At 40.6% G+C, this 17,144-nt stretch overlaps 1 protein-coding gene and 1 long non-coding RNA gene across 2 annotated transcripts in view; one reads left to right on the top strand and one right to left on the bottom strand.

Moving 5' to 3' along the window:
• LOC145436218 (uncharacterized) overlaps positions 1–17,144 on the bottom strand; it is a 135,021-nt gene that overhangs the window by 62,493 nt on the left and 55,384 nt on the right. The gene's annotated exons all lie outside the window — the stretch shown is intronic.
• Positions 7,085–8,819, top strand: LOC145448934 (uncharacterized). Its single transcript, XR_013918073.1, has 2 exons — positions 7,085–8,095; positions 8,570–8,819. It is a non-coding gene; the product is annotated as an uncharacterized LOC145448934 (long non-coding RNA).

Here is a 17,144-nt window from a genome sequence, read left to right as displayed (position 1 = left end):
AGTGAGCGTTTTTCGTTCTTGGTAAGGGGCGGAAACCCGGCCCAGTGCTCTGATTGTCTTACTCTAAGTGAAGAAATCCAACGGAGCACGGATAAACGGTGGGAGTAAGTGGTAACCCGTCGGTCGTCGCAATAATCAGTACACACTACACAAGAAGTAGTTTTTTTTTTCAAAACGGTTGGTGACCCCTGCTCCAGTAGATAGCTGGGTTTGAAATGCATACCTCTCCCCTTCAAGAAAAACATGCATAGGCTATTTTATGGGAACAGGCATTTCGGTGCCGGTCATTACCGCGCCACGATCCCACAACACACCAAAAGACATATGCAGTTTCGGCCAACACGCAACTCCACGGGATGTGATACCAAAGAAATACCTTAGCCGAAACTTAGGGTATTCGTCCATTGTCAATAGTCGTGCTGGGTGGGCGTGACTAATAATAGTCCTGTCCTTCCAATCTGAGCCCACAATGCAAATGCCACTCGGTGCATCCACATAGGAATAAAGCCATGACAATTTGCGTGTGCGTCTCACGAAATATATTCTTTTAGTCTGCTACGTTTGGGCGAGTACAATATCTTTTGATTAATCAACTGACTGCGGTCAGGAATTAACAACATACAAAAAAGTAATTATAACAACATACCAGATGCTATAATTATGAATTACGTGCCCCAGCTCTACAGGTAAATCTGACACTCGGGGCTGAGAGAGGTTAAAAATGAATAGTAATCTAATGCAATGACCAATAGTATTGACGAAATTCAGTTTTGAAAATTGACCAACGGTTGGACTGGGGGACGGATTATTGCTGTTGGTTCTGATTCTAGCTACAACCCACGCTAACATGTCAGGCTATATAAAGCGGATGGTTATGGCGGCAGGTCCAAATGCTGAGTAACGAACTGTGAAATAACGATTGGCACCCGTTTCAAGTAGTTATATGAGAATATGATATAGTGAACATAAAAATTCTGCCTTAAACTTAATACAGATACTGCGTGCTGTTGTTACGAGAAACGGCTAAGCACGCGGCTCGGTTATGATATATATCAGCAGCTGTTTATTTGTAATGCTTCGTTGTGGTAACTGCAATGTTTCATTCGACAAGTACAAAATTCCGAATTTTTGTCAGGTGTACGTGCGTACGTAGGGGAGATAGTGTAGTGGTTACGATAAGCGCCCAGCACGCAGGAGAACCGCGTTCGATTCCCGCCGGAGGTTTATCTGGGCTCCTCTTCCCCTGCCGTTGCCGTTCTTACGGCGACAAAAAAGCCCAGAAAAAGACCCGACGAAAGAAAGCACTCACAATGAATGGAAAAGAACTAGTAGAAAGGGCAGCGGCTTCAAAGAGATCAACATCGAAAAAGATCTGTGACATCGGGCACTCTAGGCCGAGGTGGATGTTAGAGTACAGGATCGCTACTGATGCGTGTCGTTCTACATCCTCCTATATCTGTTCATGCCATCGCATTGTGTCTTATCGCATTGTACATTGTGTGTGACTTGTTCAGATAAAAATAAAACCCAACCATGTTATGTTATGTTATGTTACGTAGGACTACTGCTCGCCAAGCAGCAACGTTGAAACTGCGTTTAACTAAGCACAACCAAACATCAATACATAAGTTACTATTTGAAACTATAGGCAGAGTGGTGATCAATATCCTGCTGCGACGTAGGGGCTTCTGTAGTGTATTGATAACCTGATATACACCACGTGGGGTGTTCTTACAATCACATTACAATATCCATCGCATGTCTGTTTACTATGTGTGGATACTTCTTACGCAATGACGAGCGGAGCTAATACTTCCGACGTAATAATGAGTAGTGGTGTTTGAAAATCAGACGTTTGTGCTATCGCTAACGTGGTATATTATTTCATTCTTGTTCACGAATATTCAGTTTATGTCATAGTCCTTGTACAAACAAAACGTAATCGTTCTTTCACAAAGAAATCGATTAGATATGGGAAGTAGTCGATTACGATTACGATTACTTCGGATTTTTTTCGAATGTAATCGATTGTGATTACGATTACTTGAAAATGCTGTAATCGTCGTAATCGATTACGATTAATAATCGCCATTACCCCATGTCTGGTCAACATACATTTGCGAGCAAACTTTCTCGACCATGAACATCAACAAGATAAAGCAGTGTCACTCATGTTCACGTGAAGTCTTTGCAACCTCCAACATGCGGCCACAGTTAAAAGAACTTGTTGATCGTCCACTGATGTCCAACTGACTTCAACACCTATTGTACATTACCTTAATAAATTCATTGACTACTGTTTTTGGACTCAATTCTTCATGCATAAAGTTTGCATTAAATACGATTACTTTGTTGTAATTACGCGAATAATATATAGATATTGCTTGCTATCACACCTTATTTAGCGTCCACTTGCAACGTGCTAATGTTATTTATCACACGAGCTTCGGAGCTCGGAGCTTCGGAGCTGATTTATTGATTACGTAATTTTCCCCTAGCCATATCGCCGACTGAAGAAGTTTTCCGCCCCTGATATACAGGCATTTGCAATTCTCTTGCTTATGAGAAAAAAATCTCATGTGATATGACCTGAGCTTGATCTTCGTTGTATTTCTTTGTAATTCTGAATTGAATTCAATTTCCGAGTTTTTGCGAATTCAGTAATTGAAGTTATAATTCAATTTGGCAAAAACTGTGTAGCTATATTTCCAATTGAAATCTAATTTGTAAAAATTGAATATTTTATAGTTGTCAAACTTTGCGCGATATTCCGAATACAGACCAGGTCAGCTACGATGACCTACTTTAATCCACTTTCCGAAATCAATCCATTTGACATTTACTCATTTACTGAGAGCCATCAAGTGACATTTGAGTCGATGATAGATTTCATTTTTCAGAAGATTCCAGATAACATTTCAGAATTGAATCTTATATAATATTCTCGTTCGTGTTTTGCCGAAATGTTCAAACGGGAACGTAAACATTTTCGATGCCAGATTTAAACTTGTAATCCCGCCCCGAACATTTAAAATAGGTGGTTTAGATAGATGGGTGGATGGCGACATGCCGTCACCTTGAAGAACCGGATTTGGTGCAAGTAGATAATGGAACAACTGCTTTAGATATCAATGCAGATGCGTCCATAGCAATGGAGGCAAGCGAATGTACTAACCATCATCGCACAACTACGACAAGATATTATAAATGATACAGCGACTCTGGACCGGTAATTGGAAGAGCCTGTCAAATTCGGTGAATTTGAATTCGGTCGTGGCATTTAATGACATCCTCGAGTGGCAAGGAGCAAGTCTGTCGACATGTTTTATCAACCTCTGGTTTATAGTAGATTAGACTATTTATTCCAAACGTCACATGCAGCATATTACTCCGTAGAATATTCTTTCCTTGTGATTTGAAAAGTGGCCGGCAACAGAGGCAACAGAGACAACTGAATATGTTCAGCTTCTCGAGATTAGATTGTTATTAGAATTATAGCGAGCCATGATATTCCAAATTTATTTCAAATTAGAGTTATTGAATTCGAGAAATCATGGACTGAATTGAAATAAAATATCGAATCTTTTTCATATAAATCAGAGCTTCATTTTATTAGAATAAGAATTAGAAAGGCAAACGCCTGTACACCAAGCTTGACTTGTGTCGCACTGTTCAATTCTGGAGGGATTCAGGAACACCAGAATATCGACTAAAATAAATTAGGAGCATCAACAGATTTACAAAATAGATTGAATTTTGGATATTAGACACCTATAATTACTTCGTCTTCTCGGGCTAACCGTCAGTTATATTCGTTCTATGCTTTTAAGGTGAGCTAACTGATTTATCCTGTATTATAACATAGCACGAGTTTCAAAATATTAGCACAGTCGGCTGGCGACGATATGAAATGCCCGCAGGCGTATCTGGCCGGTAAGCGCGGTGACGGTAGCTGCTGCTCCGCGTTTACGTACTCAACGTACGTCTACGTACTGCTCTTTTAAACAATTACGGGCAGTGTTACGTGTCTCCCCTACCGTCGTTACCTTACCTTGATGTTCTTCGGGCCATAAAGCTGGTTAATTTGTTGTTTAGCGTTTCACAACCTTGAGATAGTGTAGAGAGCAACTAGTACTGGGTGGAGGATATAATACGCGGGGAGAGGGCTTGGCGAACTTTGGTACCAACTGTGCGCTAGTAGCTTTTCGTTCGTCCGTTCCTACACTCGTTTACTCAACTATCTCATCTTTTAGTTCTCGTTTTCTCTGGAGTTCGGCGCTCCTCAGATTAGCCTGAATCCAGGCTGGGCAATAATTTTTCCGTCCATCGAAATTAATAGCAGAAAACACATGGACGGGTCGAGCAAAAAGTGTGAACCGTATGTATTGGCGCATTACCTTTAATTCTAAAATGAAAGCAGGAAATGATATTGTTAGCGCACGAAACTTTTTTCATTCGAACACACAAATGTATTTGGGATAATACAAAGCCGGGCTTGGTCACTGCATCCCGGGCGATGTGTTCTATTATGGTAAAATAACCGTGTTGCTTTGCTAGCTTCGCGGAAAGATCTTCTGAAATTCACCATCGCGAGGTGTCAGGCAAGTGCTTGTGTTAAAATCACGGGTTTATCTCTGACTTCAGGACAAAAATATTTTGTTCTTCAAATAATTTCGATATACCGGCTTTCAGCGTCCACCTTTCCTCTCGTTTTAGACATGCACATTTCGTCGTTTATGAGTTATGACAACCTCTAATCGCGTGCAATGATTGTCTTGTTTTACGAATTGGGGATTTGAAGACGTTTCACGTAACAATTTAAACACTGGCCGTGTAATTCCTAATAATATAATGACAACAAATGCGCTTAACACTGTAAGACGGGGAAGCGGTAACTTGTGTTAATGATGGCTACGGCATATACATTGCTATATCGGCTATATTTTGAGTCTTGATTTCGCGTAAGACGTACGTTAGCTTCGTAATCACGGAGCATAAATGAACAGACTCCATCGTCAACTAGGATTGCCATACGTCCGAAATTCCCCGGACATGTCCGGAATTTGTCCTTTCAACTGCGTCCGGAAGGAAATTCTAAAAGGTGCCCAAATGTCTGGAATTTTGAAGGCCTGAAATAGGATCAATTACCCAACACTTGGTGGGGAGTATATCTTCTTTTCCCGAAAGCGCTCTTTAGTAATTACGCTGATATATTCGTCCCAAAGCCGCGCACAATACCGAAAGAACCCATTTACTTTGTACTTCTACTTCGGCTAGTTCAACTAGTCAACTAGTATGTGACTTCAGACGCAGTCAACCTTTATAGTTAGGTTAAGGCTGAGCCCAATCCGTAGCATCTTTAGAATATTGTCAGCTATGTTTACTGTTGTTGTTGGCTTAGTAATAATGATGTTTAACAACTAATTTGGTGACTTCCGCATCATATGACACCTGAGCTTTTGACTTTCAGCACTGGCCATCTTCGCCTTACGTCTTTTGTATGACACCAATCTCACAATTCACATGACGAGTAGCCTAGATAATTTCCAACATTAGCCCTAAATGGGTATTTTTAGGGCTACCCTATTTTGGAATCGGAAAAGGAAGACACTTTGTCAAAATTCGCAAACTTGGAATACCGGTGGAAAATCTTTCAAAATAGGTCAATTTTTCCCACTACGTAGTCGGTTGACTAAACAAAAATAAAAAAAGGTTAAATTTCTCGCTCACCGCCGGAAATACTGTTTTTACCTTCCCTTTATCTGGTGGTTAACTAAAAAAAGGTCAACCTTCGTTCAGCTCCCGAAATGCCCGCCTGAGCGTTAGTTCAGTGCTATTCTATGGTATCTCGGTCTAAATTTGCCCGGAGTTTAACCAAAACTCCCCAAAAGAGGACAAAATCTCAAAACGGAGGACAAATCCTCCTAAAGTAGGACGTATAGTAACCCTAGTAGCCTATTTTAGATTATATTGCGATAAAATATAACGACAGAAGTATGGCGAGAAAAAACGATGCCCTGTTTTTCTTTTGCTGCCTTGTATTGTACACGACAACACTGCAAGAATTGCTAACGCGTTCCAGTTTGCACAAAGCAGGGCATCGCGATTTGAAGCAAGTGTCAAAGTGTGTGAAAGACATCTTAAATTCACAAGAGCACACTGTACGCATTCAGTGAAGTGTAACACAAATGGCTAGGTATAGTGAATGACTACCTCATCTCAATAAAGTTTACCCCTTCTATATCTGCCAGTGCAGCCAGCTTGACCATGACAATCGGCACGTTCCCTCTTGTATAATTGATTCAAATAAATGCATCGGATATCATAAACTATACATTGGCTTAACTAAATCAAGTATCTGAGTGTGGACTCTACCTATTTGATCGCGCTTTCTGACAAATTCTGTGGGCTGAATCCGGTTGATCAATACTTCACATCAACGTAATTTACATTGCCGTACGTAGTATTGTGTACTACAGAGTCTTGGATGCTGTGATCCGACCATTCGAGGTTTCAAGGCTTTCATGTTGGGTAAATGCATCGAACGCGAAGTCTTTTGTCGAAAGAGGCATCAAATTTCAGGATTCGTGAAGTCATCACAAGAATCTTTACAATTATTGCTCAATTTCTGCGATGGGTGACATTTTTCGAGAACTATTCATCAAAGGTTGCTCTCAATGAACCTCTTACGGCACACTTGTTGAAGGGAGTAGCTATACATGACACTTTTAATCACCGTATACTAAAATTAAGAATGCAATTGTTCGGTGTACTTAGCGCGTGCCCTCCATCCGAACTTTTGGAAAGCCCCTATTCGGAATTATCGTGATGAGCAAACATCCCAGATGCATTCTGAGTGCACATTACAGAGAGAATAGCCCAAGACTACGAAGTGACCATTTCTGTTTTTTTTTGCATTCCATTACTCCGTAGCTTGTAGATTCGAAATGAAGATTCCATTTTTTTTCCTTGTGATTTACGTTCACTTCGTCTGCGCATCAGGGGGTTAATATTCTGCATTTGTGTTCAACGGAACAATCGTATCTGATTCTAATTTTTAACAGAATACTACAGAAGAGTGCACTGTAAAAAATCTGGTAGATTTACTGGGAAATCTCTGTAAATTTTACCACGAATTACCGGTCGCAGCCAATTACTGTGCGTAGCTTGTCATTTTACATTTTGATATGTAATATTACCTTAATATAGCTGTAAAGTAAGTTACCAGAATTTCTTCGCAAAATTACTGACAGTTACTCGTTACTGCAGTTTACCGGGCTATTGGCAAAATTGATTAGCTTCAAAATCGCTGCAGTCAATGTATACGTAGAACTGAATGTTACTGATATATCATTCTAGAGGTGATTTGACCTGATTGAACCTCGTTTGCGAGACTGGGGTCTGTCATACCGAAATTGTTGGCCCTAGTATAAATTTAAGCTTAGTAGGGTACAAGAAATAACTGACAATCGTAGCTAATGAGGTACACCGTAGCCATATCATATTATAAGGCAATGGCTGTACAGTGTACGGCCAGTCTCGCTGGTTACATTCGTTGTCACGGATAAGGCTGATAAGTTAGAAAATTAGTTCAGGATGTATAATATTGCTCGGGGAAACTAGAAATATCGGCACCGCATGCTCAGCTGACCATTTGTTAATGGCGGATAAGTCGACCTGTAATAGGTTACATTAGGTGACTGCTTTTTCTGAGATTCGTAGTAAACAACCAACGCACAACTGTGACATCACAAGCAGCGTCTGGTTAGGTAAGTACAGTAAGTAGTGAACAACACATGGAATATATAGCAATTTATACGAAATTAGATGAAAAAAGGGACTATATGCAATGATAAATGTTTCTGTATGGAAAAAACGACCCAGATCAAACATTATAACGTGGCCAGTAAATATTATTGGTGTCATGTGTCAGCGGATGAATACCATTTATTTCGAAATCGTTCGAGTGTCGTCTGGCCAGTGACCATTAGTGAGATTTGAGCAAAGGGTGGAGCGAAGCTTGTTGTGCTTGAAGAAAGTGGACACGATCGTTGAAGATTCCTAGGAATGCTGAATGGAATACGCATCTTAAAAGGTAATACAGTACTACATAGTATTTGTTACCGTGAATATCTGACTCTGCACACCAGCCCTCGATGACTTAGATTTCATGATTGATATATTTCATTCGCCGCATTCTCTGCTCTATTTTGGGATATTTGTCGACTTATAGTGACCATATACTCCGCTGCGGAGGAGTTGAAACTCTTGGCTTGGTAATGTCATTTTCGGGCCATAGCATAGATATGTTTTCATCCACTGCTGGATTTGTTTGCCACGCATGCCACCTTAAATTAGGAACCTTTTGCTTCAATACAGAGATAAAGTCATGAATCTCTGCTATGTCATGTAAAAGGCGGAGCCGTCATCACACAATGTGCCAGTACCGGTACTTCAAAACATGTTATATTTTTGTTAGCCTATTTGTCTTAGTCTTTATAATGTCGTGTCCACTGTCCAGGTTAGGAACTTTGCTTTATATAGCGACTTACGCATGAATTCTTTTTAGTGGAACTGCAAGATACTACTTAAACAGAAGGAATGAGAACGAGAAAAAGAAACAATTGGAAGTTTGGCCGGTGGTGGAATTAATTCACGTTTTCTTGAGACCACTCGTGTTACTGCATGTCTCCTAAAGAAGAATTAGACCTCCAGCAGCAATATTTTTCCATCGATAACCACTTCATCGTGATATCATTAATGAATATACAGTTTGTTCCAATGTCGTTTTGGGGATGTGAAGAAAATGTTGCGATATTTTTGCATCGGGTTGCTTTGCGATAGGTATGGATGTACGTGAATTTACAAGCTGGTATGTAATCCTGATTTACAGGGACAGCATGTAGGTAGGTAGGCGGTAAAAGACAGTCTCGATCGCAAATGTACAGGAGAACATGTAGATTAGATATACCGGAGGTGACTGTAACATTACAGTCTGGCGTGTAAAGTGAGATTACCGGACGAGTGTAAATTAAATTTACATTGACTAACGGTAATCTTAGATTACCACGAAATGTCTGGCTACCGTGCTTCCAAACATTTCGCGGTAAATCGAGGTTTTTATTTTTTACAGTGTGCCTGTTGCGCAGCACGTGAGTCATTTCACTATTTCGTCACAAGGACGCGAGCATTTGCATCCGTCATTTTTTCTGGATTTCCTATCGAGGCCACATCCTTGCGAGCTATCGACTCGAAGCCTTTAAAATATATTTTCATTTACAGTCAATGCATGAAGGCCATCAGGAATACGCATATGGACCCACGGTCCCACCTCAGTCCATCCAAAAAGTACCCCCCGTCAAACATCAGCCCATCCAGCAAATACCTCCGCTCCCACACCAGCCTATCCAAAAAGTACCCCCGCTCCAACATCAGCCAATCCAAAAAGTACCCCCGGTCCAACAGCAATCCAATCAACATGTACCCGTGGTACGACCTAAACTTGAAGGCCACCCTAATCCCGGTCATCATTCACATGTACCCATGCTTCAACATCACGAACACAAACATTATGCACCCATGGCGCAATATCACCAGCCCATCTATCATCCACCTATGGCCCAACCTCAGCTAATCTATCACGAACCAATCGTACAACATCAGCCTGTTTACCACGGACCCGCCATCAAACCTAAAAGAGACGGCCTCTTCGACTACCCCCTTTTACTCATCGCCCTAATGAGTGAGTAGCAATTTACAGTTAGGCTCGATTAATGTAGAGCCCGGTCGATATTGGATTTTATTGCCGATACCGACAAAGCCGATAACAGGCATCTTCACCGAAAACCCCGATATATTTCGACGATACTTAAAACTGGCATAAAGCTTGATTGAATTTCCAAAACCTCGGAGCAACTATTTGAACGGTTTCGCAGCCATTGCCATGCTTGGACTCGAAATATATTTTTACTTTCACTTTTGCTTGACTACCAATGATGATTATAATTTGACCACGTGTGCCTGTCAGGCAGTGCTCCTCAAACATTTTCATATCGCGTACCACTAATTTGTTTTTAACACACGGCGTACCAGTTCAATTACTTATTAGGAATGGTGTGTACCTCTGAAAGGTTCAGGTTCGTTTGAACGCGAACCTTTTTGAAAGGTTTTGTGTGAACGCAAACGTGAACCTCATGACGTCACGTGACGTAATATTGCTAATTCGAACGCTTCATTTCAGTGAAGTGATACCCTCTATTAATGTACGTAGGCATACGTACATGATACCTAGCAGCGACTCGGGTCACATAATCCCCCAATGCTGAAGTATGCATATTGACGTTTTGAAGAACGCCAAATATATCAACTGGGAAAATCAAATGAAATATTATTCCCGTAAAATCTATTTTTTCCATCGCTCTGCCAACGATTTCGACGAGGACTTGCAAGGGAATGTAAGGGTACGCCTTAACATTCAAGGCCAGACCGGAGAAAGTATTCGGCGTCTGAGTTCTGCTACGTTGCTACCGATATTACCCCATTAACAATTTATGCAGCAGTAGTCAACAGCCCTATCGCACGGATTTGGTTTTTATGTTACAATAAACATATTAAGTCAAGATTGACCCCGTACGCCTGCTAGATTTTTTACATCAGATAACGATGCATTTTCAGTAATTGGTTGAATAAGCATCATTCGCTGACTACATGTAGTGTATTTCACTCTTGATGTGGTGTGATTGCGGGTCAAGCTCACAGCAGAGAGTCACTAAATATTGACAAACGGAAAGCTGGATATTTCGAGAAAACTTTTGTAACAAAGCAAGTAAAATTTTTGAGATTGTCAAGGTGCATGCTCGCTTAGTTATGATCATTTTATGCTTCCGGCGCTATGCATAGAGTGGCCTGCAGTTCAAATACAATACATCTCAACCGAAGATATGTTATAATGAAGTGAAAATTGTAACTTACGAAAAAGGTTCACAGTGCAGAACCTACCAATGTTCGTTTGTGAGCGTGAACCTCTAAATTTATGCGGTTCACATACAGAACGCGAACGTGAACCTCACGTTCACACCATCCTTATTACTTACGTTACTTGAATGTACCGATGTTTATTGATTACTCCTATTAGTACTATACGCAACACCACCGTATGCATAGCTCGCCAATATTATGTAGGCCTATGACTAGGCTTACCATACGTCCCGCTTTAGGCGGGACATTCCCGCTTTTTGACATCTTGTCCCGGCGTCGCGACCAGTCAGCCAAACGTCCCGTTTTTTAAGGCCGGCGGGTATATCGGAGTGAAAAACGGTGATTTGAGCTCTGAGCGGAAAGATGACCTCTTTTTTTTTATTTTTAAGTCAACCACCTAGCAATGCGGAGAGAAAAACGGTATTTTTGAGCTCTGAGCGGAGAGAAGACCTTTTTTTTTTTTTTTTTTTTGGTCAACCGATCAGAAAGTGGGATAAATTCACCGGTTTTTGAGAATTCTTCTCCGGTTTTGCAAGCCTAGGAAAAGTGACCCCCTGTTAGATTTCCAAAATATGGTAAGCCTACCTATGACTTTATTCACCGCACTCTTCACATAGCCTACCTAAAAAGCTCTCAAGTACCACTAGCGCAGTGGTTCTCAAGCTATTTTAGACACGCCCCCCTTTGTGATGGTGAAAAATTTCGCGCCCCCACATCGACATATCACAAAATGCAACCAGAATGCTTACAATCTTAGCGGATATTTTCATAGCATAAGAGGTTGTGACTGCTGATGATAGGCTTCTCAAATATGAAATTAGGACTATAAATAACATAGCAATAATCACCATATTGAGGTAAATAGCGCCGAGCGCGACAAAAATCTTCAGTTGATCCCAGCTTCGCGCCCCCTTCAGCTGCTTTCACGCCCCAAGTATGAGTACCACTACACTAGTGGTACGCATACCACAGTTTGAGAACAACTGCTGTAAGGTGTATGAAATATATCAATATTTCCAGTCAAGCAGTCACATATTACCATGCTGAAATCATGAACATTTGGCGATATTTTCTTACCCTAAATGACCTATACTGATTTTTGTGACAAAATGTGATATCGAATCGATATCATCGGCATACCAGGAATTGGTCTTGCCCTAGTTTAATTATTTTAATGATTCCTTCATTCATTCACTCGCACGCACACGCACACAGATATTTACATCCGATCAATTTTTTGATATATTTGTTTCAGTGTCGATGACAAGAACCACGACCACAACAGCAGCGGCGACCACAATTGCCCCAGTACCTACCATTGTCGTAATATGATATTTATTATTATTCGGCTATAGACTCGCTGACTATAGCATGGGCAAGTCCGTTACCTCTTATAGAAAAACCAACAGTTACTAAGAGTAAATTAAGCTAAATTTGAACAGAATTTGATCGGGATCCGAATCCGATGTGTCGTTGACCAAAATGAGCCCGCAATGACAGAATGGTTTAGAACCACTTATATATTGTCTAAAGATAGATCCCATTTCTTTTTAATTCGGATGAATATATCGAGATCATCCTTGTTGTTGCTTTTATCGCTATCACGATATCCGTCGAGCTGTTATTGTGCTATCACGAATTTACAAATTATAAATGTGCCTTTTCAGAATATGAAAAACAGTACCGCGTAAGATCTGCGGTTTTTGGCATCACGTTATTCATCATAAATATACTGATGATGAGTCGCATAATTCAAACAAATGCTGTAACGCGCTACATGGTAGCGGATAATGTCTGTAAGAAACTAATCTCGACGCATCAAAACTTGCTGAATAAGAAATCTATCGTGTACAGCTGATGTTGTTGACGGAGTTATACAATGTACTATAATTCAAAAACTCAAAACTGGAACTAGAACTACTCACTTTTCAAAACTTGCAACAGAACTACGCACTTTTCAAAACACAACAACTAGAACTAGAACTGAAACTAACCGCCAACCTTCAAAACGTCACATAACAGAAAGCCGGTATCACGATTCATGCCAAACGACGACACGAATTTTCTAGTTGCTGTACAGCTAATTATATGCGCTCTTAAAACTAGATTCAAAACTACTATAAAAACAATAGTTGGGTGACAGCCAACTAACTAGGTCGCAGTTTTTGCTAGTCATATCATTCAAATCAGGGGTCTCAAATACGCGGTCTGCGAAGGCATTATGAAATTTCAAGTATTCGACAATATGTTCAGATGCATATATCATTTTCAGATATAAGAACTTGCAGTTCACTCTAAAACTACTACAACAACCTGAAATCTCAATAAACTTCACTATCACATCACTTCTAAAATCTACCATTCGGTGGAATATCGCTATTACGGGTGGCCAGTATCGTAGTGGTATAAGTCACAGCTACAACATCAATGGGTTGTGAGTTCGGGTTCGACCAAGGTCGACTTCAGAATTCCTACCTAAGTGTTCGAGGTTTATCTAGGCGCCTCCTCGCCATATCATCCAGGAAGCAGTGTCTTATAAAAAGCCCAGAAGTGGGCCGTGCTACAAGTCGGCAGTTACGGAATAAAAATTAAGAGATTGGGCTAATGTAAATGACCATAGTAGTCGACAAACACCATGAATACCTGAAACGAACAAATATCGCTATTACGGCACGTTTCTAGTTCATGACGATAAAACATGACCCGTTAACGATTCGTGACTGAACATTGTGATTTTGTTTGAAGCGACCTTTCGTCAAATTACTCGATGTTGGATGGACTGGGTGATAAACTAAAAATGACTCTAGTTGAGTCTGGTCAAACATTGAAATCAGAGAAGGACTTGGGTCTCGGAATAGTGACTTAATAATCATACGGACGCACCAATCTGTGGCACGACGCACCAAATATCAGGGGGTACGAATTGCATTGTGAAAATTGACCTATATACGGTTGAATATTTTCTTGGCCAATTTATTCAACTGGAAAGTATTATTCGCACTACGTGCGATTTTATGTGCATAGGCTTTCTGATTTTTATATAGGTACCATTAGAAATTGTTTTGGAAATGGACAGGGGGCACGGTAAATCTCATTGAAAGCACAAGGGATACGGTTGCTAAAAACGTTAAGAAACAATGGTATTACTGTGCCACAATAATGGTTATAATTAGGTTGTTATTGATCTGTTTCAATATTATCGAAGAAAATCTTACGCTGGTTGAATTTGACTTTTTACAATGCCAGCAACCATAGCCTAATTATCACGACTATATAAAAAAAAACGGATTAAGCTACACCGCTCATCTTTAATAGATTTTAAAATATTCTACACAAAATTGTGGCGCGTCAAAATTCCACTAGCTGCAATATTATAACCCGACAGTTATGCAATGTCATCATGGGTCCTTTCTCATGATATCTATAACTCATTATTTTAACAAATTATGCCCGGCACTAAAACTATTTAATTAAAATATTTGAAAATGTGATATTTTTGGTGCCAAGCGTGAATAGTATGATGGTAAATTACATTTCCACGATGTTTGTGGAATGCATGTCTTCAAGCTGCCGACAAATAAAGCCTACTTGGATAATATACATTGAATCCCGTTATTATTGATGCTGCGGTCCGCGTCATCATCAGAAATTAGGAAATTGGCCCACAAGCAAATTTGAGTTTGAGACCTCTGATTTAAATTGTGTCGAAACGTGAATCAAACGCGGAGTACAAATGGTTCGTCAAATTCGTTAACACCTCACCTATCCGATCTCTTAAGAATCCGTTGGCCGATTGGACTCGAGTGGGCGATAATAATTGCTACTACCTGTTATCCACGGATACTCTAAACTGGGACGACGCCAAGGCCAGGTGCGAAGAAACCGAAGGAGCCAGACTTGCAGTCGTCGGATTTAATGCGCCCACGGCCGAGAGAGAGTGAGATTTATTTCCCTGTATTCTCCCATGAGTGATTCTCCCTGCATAGCTGGAACGCGGATAACAAATGGAAGAAGTGATTTCAAAAACACGATCAAGCTACTTGAAGTGTGAGCAGAAAATGGAGGTCTGCAGGGGACCCAAATAAGTAGATTTTAAAAGTAGATCCGTCGTGGGGCAACACGTTGTTTCGCGGTTCGTCGGCGGTGGCTGGTATAGAAGTTGTCATTGGCTCTGCCGAAACCTCACAATCTGAATCGACGCGACTATGACAAAATTTGGTCAAATTTGACATACAACTAAAAGTAGGAATAGCGCCGTAAATTTCTAGTAGTATAACTACATGCAGAGATTCTAAGACATTCTAAGACATGTCCACACCGGTTCAAGTAGAAGCAGAAATTTGATCAGAATTAAGAAAAATCCTTCGACGATATTTCTAAACTACCAGTGAAGGAGCAATTCCCAAGACATCTTCATGAAATGTTGCAGAGCTCTGATCGAAGTGCTCGGTGCTGAGGGAGTGACCTTCTGGATTGGATCATCCACCGATGTAACTGGTGGTTCGACAAGCCCAGCCGTCGACACTGCTGATTTTATCGCTCCGTTGGCCGGTGCCTCAGTGACAGCTGATCCTCCCGGCTTCACTACGGCGTTAGCTGATGACAGCGCAGACGGCGAGACTGTCTGTGGGCGCGTGGATGACACCGATGTGGACACACTTCAATTCGAGGCCTGTGGCGACGAGGCCCGTCGCTACGTGTGCGAAATTTGCATTTAAACCGCATCACGTGACTGTCGTTGTAACTGTGACCGAAGAATTTATGACCTGCCGCCTAGCGCCGGATCTGATATAACGAAATATCACACCGATACTCAACTATTGGATCACACGCCTGTCAGGGACTTAAGCGGACTTCCTATTTTGGAATCAAAATCTTGTTACGGATTATAGATTCAAGTCCTGTCACATCTCGTAGGCTCGTGATCGAAAAAATCGATCCAAATTCAGATCCAGAATATATTTTGTCTTAATTCTAACGTTAGATACGCAACTTCAGTCGTCACTTTGAATGAAAAGTGTTTTTGTTTTCGCTAGATCTGGTCACTGGTAGCTTCCCAAACATATAAGGTATGGTTTTAGAGCTGACGACCAGAGCGCAAAAGTTAAAACTACAGTTTTAATCCAAAGCTCATGTCTTACTGGTACTGAAAATATCAATTTAAAATTGCCCTGGCTATGGAATTGCCCTGACATTACGCTCAAAGACAGAAATCATCGCTGTTCAGAATCGCACTCCGATTGTTCATATCAATGTACATTTGGGACTTTCAGAAAGATATTTGGGTGGGTTTCAGTACCTTGACCAGATCATAAATTATATTTTCGGAATTGGTGCACAAGTAGCTTTCGGTTCAAACCATTTTCATTAAGTTTCACGCCCGGTTCACCAGCTATAGAATTACCAATGATGCTGTTTTGGCATGTCAAGCACTAAAGAACACTTTGCAATCTGTAGTGATCTAGCTCTAAATTCAAATCCGAATACGTCATTGAATGGAATTTGTTCGATGGTCGCATCAAAAATTGTAAGGATTCATAAATTTTATATTCGAATCCAATTCTAATTTCAAATTGGTCATAAATCCATGCCCGAGACAAATCAAGCCAAGGTCAACAAATCTGAATCTCAAATCCATACTCATCTCATCTGAGTTAAGATTAGGAAAAAATATGACTTTGGACGGATTCGGATAGGGTGACGAAGTGACATGCAACGATATGTAAGAATTTCCAAATACTGTCCGGATTTGATAGTTTTCCAAATCCGGATCCTGTCATTCGCAAATATGAGTAACATCGTTCTTCGTCATGGACGACCGATTTTGTCGCCATTGCGTGGTTTGAAATCAGTTGTGATGAATTTTCATTTCTTTCGAAATTAATGACTCATATTTTTGATGACAAAACATCTTTCGAAAGCATTGTCTATTCGTAATAAAAATATATCCGACTTTAAAAATATATCTTATTGACAAAGCTGATAAGAAGTCTGGAAAAGATGTGGAAGGTTGACGTATAATTTTATGGTGAATCTGAAAGAACAGGTTACGTGGTCACCAGGTAATCGACTCTCACGGCAAACGTCATCAAAGTCGTCTGAATAAAGCTGTTAGTCGAGACGCTTGAGCTCGATTTCGGCCAAGGATTATCTAAATTGGTGTTTGT

The sequence above is a fragment of the Botryllus schlosseri genome, chromosome 1 (genome assembly GCF_051294905.1).
Source record: "Botryllus schlosseri isolate E-star chromosome 1, Bs_hap1, whole genome shotgun sequence".
NCBI lineage: Eukaryota > Metazoa > Chordata > Ascidiacea > Stolidobranchia > Styelidae > Botryllus > Botryllus schlosseri.
This window is presented reverse-complemented; position numbering and strand designations above follow the sequence as displayed.